At 45.6% G+C, this 6,826-nt stretch overlaps 1 protein-coding gene across 4 annotated transcripts in view; it reads left to right on the top strand.

Annotated features, from left to right (window-relative positions):
- The first annotated feature begins 748 nt into the window (after positions 1 to 748).
- The window catches only part of ZNF45 (zinc finger protein 45), a 31,029-nt gene continuing 24,951 nt past the window's right edge, over positions 749 to 6,826 (top strand). For 3 of the 4 annotated variants that reach the window (XM_015539500.2, XM_042968350.1, XM_015539501.2), the window contains exon 1: positions 749 to 1,041. The gene's annotated coding sequence lies outside the window, so the exon portion shown is untranslated. Of the gene's footprint in view, positions 1,042 to 3,439; positions 3,496 to 6,826 lie in introns of those variants that run through there. The other variant, XM_042968349.1, reaches the window with a different exon arrangement.

The following is a 6,826-nucleotide window of genomic DNA, read 5'->3' as shown; positions in this document are numbered from 1 at the left end:
AACAATAACTGTATTATAAACTTCAAAGTTGCTAAAAGATTAGATATTAATTGTTTTCATCACAAAAAAGAAATGACTAAGGGAGGTAACAAGTGTTAGCTAAGGCTAAGGTGGTAATCACATTACAATAGGTAAATGTATCAAATCAACATGTTTTACACCTTAAACTTATACAATATATATGTCAGTTACATTTCAATTAAATAGAGCGAAAATTATATATGATTCCTTAATTTGAATTCAAAGAGTTTTTAAAAAGACATTGTATAGGGTGGACCCTATTCTATATTTCCTCCAATTCCCTGCCAATGCAAGAAAAAATTCCTAACGTCTTTCCTAAAGCGAAGGTAAAGCGGAAAAGTTTGCTGCTTCTGTTTTATATCCTGTTGGATGGTTGCATCTCCTTTTTAATGGTTTCTTGGTCACAGGTGAATCCAGGCCCATGTAATAACGACTTGTTGAGTGCAGCTCAGGCGTCACTTTTCTGATCTGTTTTTACCTAACCCATAGCACGCCTTTGCAATTATTTTTTTGTTTCTCATATTTCCAACTATGTCACGTATGATAGGGAGGAGTGAGGGAAAAAATAGGCCAACAAAGTTCCACAAACACCGAAGGGCTTATTTAGACTTCACCTGCTAATTCAAAAGGAAATTGCAGGCAGGCGGGAAGCTCAGCCCTTCAGAGGATTCTGGGATGTGTAGTCCACACGCTTTCTGGGATTGGGACACTTCCGCTCCGGGAAAGCGCGGATGTCTTTGCTCCGCTCGAGAAATAAGAGCGTATAAAACAGTGCTCCGCATTTTCGGAGGCATTTCTGCGACCGGGGGTTAAGAATGAGAAGCCCTTTCCTTTCGTGGACTCTGGGAATTGGATTCAGGCTGTGGGTCTCGGAGCCGGCTTCTCAGTCTCACACGGAGGCGGGACAGGGCCTCCGGTTGCTCTCGGGGATGCTGGGAAATGTAGTCCAGGAGCTCCGCGTTGTTGGAGGTATTTCCGCTGCGGGAGGTTAAGATCGCGGCCTTCATTTCTCTCGGGGAGGTGAGTGATACCCGGGACCCCGCGACTTCTTTTAACTTTTGATCTGGTAGTGGAGTCAGCCGCGCCACGCCCTCGGTCCCGGGGGAGGAAAATCCTCGGCCAACGGCAGAGAGCAAGGTTAAGGGACGGGGGCGGCCGCTTGCCTTCCCCTCCCCTCGCCCTAGCCTGTGCGTTTGGGGCGGTTCGCGAGTCCCCCCTCCCCCCTCCCCCCCGGTCTGGAGACGGACCTAGATCCGCAGGGTTTGAGGGTCTTCCAGCTCTCCGCTGCCCTGCCCGGCTCACCTTCCGCACGCTGTGTCACTTCCTAGAACTTAATCTTTCTGTGCCTCAGTTTGCTTTTTTTTTTAAGAAAAAAATTTTTTTAATGTTTATTTTTGAGACAGAGACAGAGCATGAACGGGGGAGGGGCAGAGAGAGAGGGAGACACAGAATCGGAAGCAGGCTCCAGGCTCTGAGCCATCAGCCCAGAGCCCCATGCGGGGCTCGAACTCACGGACCGTGAGATCATGACCTGAGTTGAAGTCGGAGGCTCAACTGACTGAGCCACCCAGGCGCCCCTCAGTTTGCTTTTTTTGCAAACGGTGATATTACCAGCACCTACTTTACACATTTGTTTTGAGAATTAATGGTATAATACAAGTAACAGGTTTAGAGCTATTCAGCCGTGTGGCAAGGTGTTAGCTGTCAATATACACTCTGTGATAGTGATCAGGAAGGTGTGTCTCTGGAAGCTTTTCGAAGTGGCCCTGGCCCTTCTTTCTGATCCGTATGGGAAAGGAGGCTGAGCCTGGACTACTTCTGACTCGTTTAATAAGAAAGTGTGTCACCCCCGAATTATCTTCTGCGGTTTTAACAGGGCCACAGACAAGATCATAGTATCTCGGCCTCCTTTCTTTCCGCTTTCTTGACTTCTAAAAGAGGGCTCCTGGCAGCAAAGCCCCACCGAGACGGAACTTAACATTCCTCTTCCTTTTCTGCGGTGGGAGAAGATACTTCATTCATTCACAAAATGTTTCCGTTACAAGGGTGCTCAGTTAAACAGTTGGGAAAATCTATAGAATACGTACAGGGCACGAATAATGGTCATAATGATTAAACGTTGAGCGCTAAGTGTCATCCTAAGGGCTTTATAAAAATTAACACATACAGTTTCCACAAAGCCCTTATGAAGTGAATACTGTTATAACCTGTATTTTACAGCTGAGGAAATGGAGGCAGAGGAGCATAAGTTACTTATCATATGTCACACTGCTAGTAGGAGCAGGGGGATTTGAGCGCAAGGTGTGTGTTCCTTATGTCTGCGGATAGATATCCTTGGTCCCAAAGTGTAAAGTCCCCAAGTTGGAATTAGGACACAAAATAGAAATATATGCTACGTAAGTATTTAACTATAGGAAACTGCCTGCAGAAGAGTCATTCAGGATCAAGTTGTGGAGTTTCGTTGGACTTTTATTGCAGTGGAATTTGAAATCAGCATTTGTGAGTTTGGACTTCTTTATAAAATTTTGGAAGCATTCTCATTTAGTTTTATTTCAGAGAGTATTTCTAATTCATGTTCTCATTATGGGAGATATGCACACTCAAGGGCGCCTGGGTGGCTCAGCGTGTTAAGCTTCTGACTTTGGCTCTGGTCATGATCTCACAGTTGGTGAGTTCGAGCCCCACCTCAGGCTGTCTGCTGTCAGCACCCAGCCTGCTTTGGATCCTCTGTCTCCCTCTCTCTCTGCCCCTCCTCTGCTCATTCTCTGTCTCAAAATGAATAAATACATACATAAAGAAGATAGGCACACTTACTGTAGGGAATTCAGAAAATATAGAATATATAAAGCATTAAGAAGAACTCAAAAAAAACACCTCATAGTACTACAAAATAGACAGTGTTTAACATTTTAATGCACTTCTGTTTAGTAGTTTTTAATTGTGTATTTATTTTATGAAATTGTTATCACACTATTCATAGTTACTACCTTAAGTCTTTACTATGAAAATTTCCAAACATACCCAAAGTGTAATGTAATGAACTCCTATGTAACCATCCCCCTGATTCAGTCCTTGCTAATTTTGTTGCTTCTCTGCTTCCCATGTACACATTTTGTTCTTCGTGAGTATTTAAAAAAAATTTTTTTTAATGTTTATTTTTGAGAGACAGAGACAGAGCAGGAGCAGGGGAGGGGCAGAGAGGGAGGGGGAGACAGAGTCAGAAGCAGGCTCCAGGCTCTGAGCTGTCAGCACAGAGCCTGATGTGGGGCCCAAACTCACAAACCATGAGAGATCATGAGCTGAGCCACCCAGGCGCCCCTCTCCTTGAGTATTTTATTTTATTTATTTATTTTAAAATATATAACTCTTGATTTATTTTCTGTCTCCTGTTGGCTGTAGGGACCACTGTTTCCTGGACCTCATCATACTTTATTCAGAGTGCCTAGCATGAGGTGATCAGAGAAGAGTTATTCAGTGAGTGTGATTCACATAGCATTCCAAAAGGGAGCCGCAGCCTGGGATTAGAGGACAAAATAGAAAGATAATCTGGGCAGTTGGGTGACTCAGTCAGTTAAGCGTCCGACTTTGGCTCAGGTCATGATCTCACAGGTCATGAGTTCAAGCCCTGCATGGGGCTCCACGCTGTCAGCTTCGGATTCTGCCTCCCTCTCTCTCTGTGCCCCTCCCCCACTCATGCTCTCTAATGTTCTCAAAAATAAACGTTAAAAAAAAAAAGAAAGATAATCTCTATCCACATTCATTGTCTTTTATCTCACTTGGGGTGGGCTATAGAAATCATCAGTGCAGAAGTTGATGTACAATTATGCATAATATGTCATGATCTAAAACAGATGTCCTTAGAAACAAATCGTGTTGATGTTTCGGTTTTTGTTTGTTGCGTGGAGATCATTAGGGGGACGATTAGAATAGCTAACATTTCTTGGGCAGTTCTCATGACTTGGAGAATTTCTAACGCTTTACACATGTTAAGTCACTTATTTTTCACTACAATGCCATCATTATTATTCGCATTTTCATGGTGAATAGACAGGCAGAGACAATTGAATAAATGACCTGGTGGCACAGTTGGCGGGAAGCAGAACCAGGGTCAAACTTCAGCAGCTAGGTTTGAAACCCAGCTCAAGCACTCCGTGACTGGATAACCTTGGGCACATTATTTAACTTCTGCGTGCCTCACTTTTCTAACCAGTCCAGTAGGGATAGCAGTACCTCCCTCCTAAGGCTTTTGTGAAAATTAAAAGAGCCATCTATGTGGGGTCCCTGGGTGGCTCAGTTGGTTGGGTGTCAGACTCTTGATTTCAGCTCAGATCATGATTCCAGGGTTGTGGGATCGAGCCCCGTGTTGGGGTCCATGCGGAGTATGAAGCCTGCTTGAGATTCTCTTTCTCTCTCCCTCTCTCCCCCTTTCCCCTGCTTGTTCTCTCTCATGCTCTTTCTCTCTAAAATTAAAAAAAAAAGGGGGGGGCGCCTGGGTGGTTCAGTCAGTTGAGCATCTGACTTCGGCTCAGGTGATGATCTCACGATCGAAGAGTTTGAGCCCCGCATCAGGCTTTGCGCTGCCAGCGCGGAACCTGCTTCAGATTCTCTGTCTCCCGCTCTCCGTGCCCCTCCCCTGCTAATGCTTTCTCTCTCCCTCTAAATAAACATTAAAAAATTATTTTAGGGGCACCTGGGTGGCTCAGTTGGTTGAGCGCCGCACTTCGGCTCAGGTCATGATCTCATGGTTCGTGGGTTCGAGCCCCGTGTTGGGCTCTGTGCTGACAGCTCGGAGCCTGGGGCCAGCTTCAGATTCTGTGTCTCCCTCTCTCTCTGCCCCTTCTAGGCTCGCACTCTGTCTCTCTCTCTCAAAAATAAACAGACATTAAAAATTTTTTTTTTAATTATTTTAATTAAAGATTTAAAAGAGCTATGCTACGTAAAGTGCTTGAAATAGTGCTTGGCATGTTGTAAATCCTCCATGTGTTACAGACTGAAGTTATCTTACCATTATAGATGACTTTACAACATGGAGAATGCAGCCAGTTATTGAAAGGGCAAAAGGAGATTTTAAGGTATTCGTATTTTTCATGCACCTTCTGCTTTCACTACTTCGGTTCTATCATTCAGCTGAACAGAAATGGTTAGTTTCTGTAATAACCACTGGTTAAACTTGCAACTGACACGAATCTGCTGTCTTTTGAACCCAGAGAGTCCCTGGGAGATGGTTATATGGTCTCTGTTGCTTTAAAGAGGTTCAAGTCTGCACTACCCAATATGGCAGCCGTCAGGCACATGTGACAGTTGAGCACTCGAAATATGTCTGGTGCTGAGATGTGCTGTAAGTATAAACCATAAAATGGCTCAGGAATTTTTATAGCAATTGCAGATTCAAGTGGTAATATTTTGGGTATATTGGGTTAAATACAACATATTGTTTAAATTAAGCCCATTTGGGGGCACCTGGGTGGCTCAGTCAATTGAGCGTCCGACTTCGGCTCAGGTCATGATCTCTCGGTCTGTGAGTTTGAGCCCCGTGTCGGGCTCTGTGCTGAAAGCTTGGAGCCTGGAGCCTGCTTCGGATTCTGGGTCTCCTTCTCTCTCTGCCCCTCCCCCACTCATGCTCTGTCTCTGTCTCAGAAATCAATAAACATTAAAAAAAATTAAAAATAAATAAAGCCCATCTGCTTCTTACATTTTTTTAACATGGCTACTAGAAACATTTGAATTACACATGGGGGCACCCGGGTGGCTCAGTCGGTTAAGCTTCTTTCTCTTGATTTGAAGAGTCACGATCCCACAGTTTGTGAGTTCAGGCCCCACATCGGGCTCTGCGCTGACAGCGTGCAGCATGCTTGGGATTCTGCCTCCCTCTCTCTCTGCCTCTCCCCTGTTCTCTCTCTCTCTCTCTTCTCTTTCTCTCTCTGTCTCTCTCTCAAAGATAAATAAATAAATATTTTAAAAATAAAAAATAAATTACACATAGAGCTCGGATTACGTTTCTATTGGGCGGCGCTGATTTCAATAGAACCTCCATTTTCACTCTGGGGATCTGCCTGCAGGGGCATCTTACAACGGAGAGAAGCAGGGATTTGGGAAAGCAGGAGGCCTGGGTGCCAGGTCTCACCCTGCCCTTGACTTTCTGGGTGCCCTTGGGCAGTACAGAGAACTCCATGAGAGGCAGAATAGAATAACACAGTGGTTCTCAAACTTTGGTCATAGCAAAATCACGTTAGGGAACTCGATGCTGTTCTGCTCACTCCCTGTTTACGCTGTGTAGGAAGGAGAGTCCTTGTCCTATGTAGGGTGAGATGCTGAATGGGTGACACATGACAGCGGGGAGGCGAGATGGGCAGCAGCTTACCCGCAGCCTTGTGGGGAGGACACTGCGTGTCCTACAGGGCCATCCAGGGGCCGGCACTCAGGAACAGAGCGAACCAGCAGGGGCCAGGGAGGTGGGTTTTGTAGTGACGAGGTACGGTGATCCTGGGCTCCTGCAGGAAGGTGTGGCCAGCCTGTCTGGCAGGGAGGTGAGACCTGTTAGGTTGATGACTGAGTAGTGTGCAGCTGGTCCGGTTAGTAGGGGGAATTGTGTCAGGTCTTAAGTTATAAAGGTGATTGAGTGACAACATGGAGAGGTCGATGCCATTGAGAAAGAAGGTTTTTAATTAAGTTCCGCCAGAAACGAGAGTCACAGCCTGCCACACAGGACCACATGAAGCCTGTCACACGCAGGGTCGGGAAGCAGAGAGGGCCTGGGCTCTGCCTTTATGACGATCGTGACAGGAAGTAACTCGGTGGAGACACC

Source organism: Panthera tigris, chromosome E2 (assembly GCF_018350195.1).
Source record: "Panthera tigris isolate Pti1 chromosome E2, P.tigris_Pti1_mat1.1, whole genome shotgun sequence".
NCBI lineage: Eukaryota > Metazoa > Chordata > Mammalia > Carnivora > Felidae > Panthera > Panthera tigris.
This window is presented reverse-complemented; position numbering and strand designations above follow the sequence as displayed.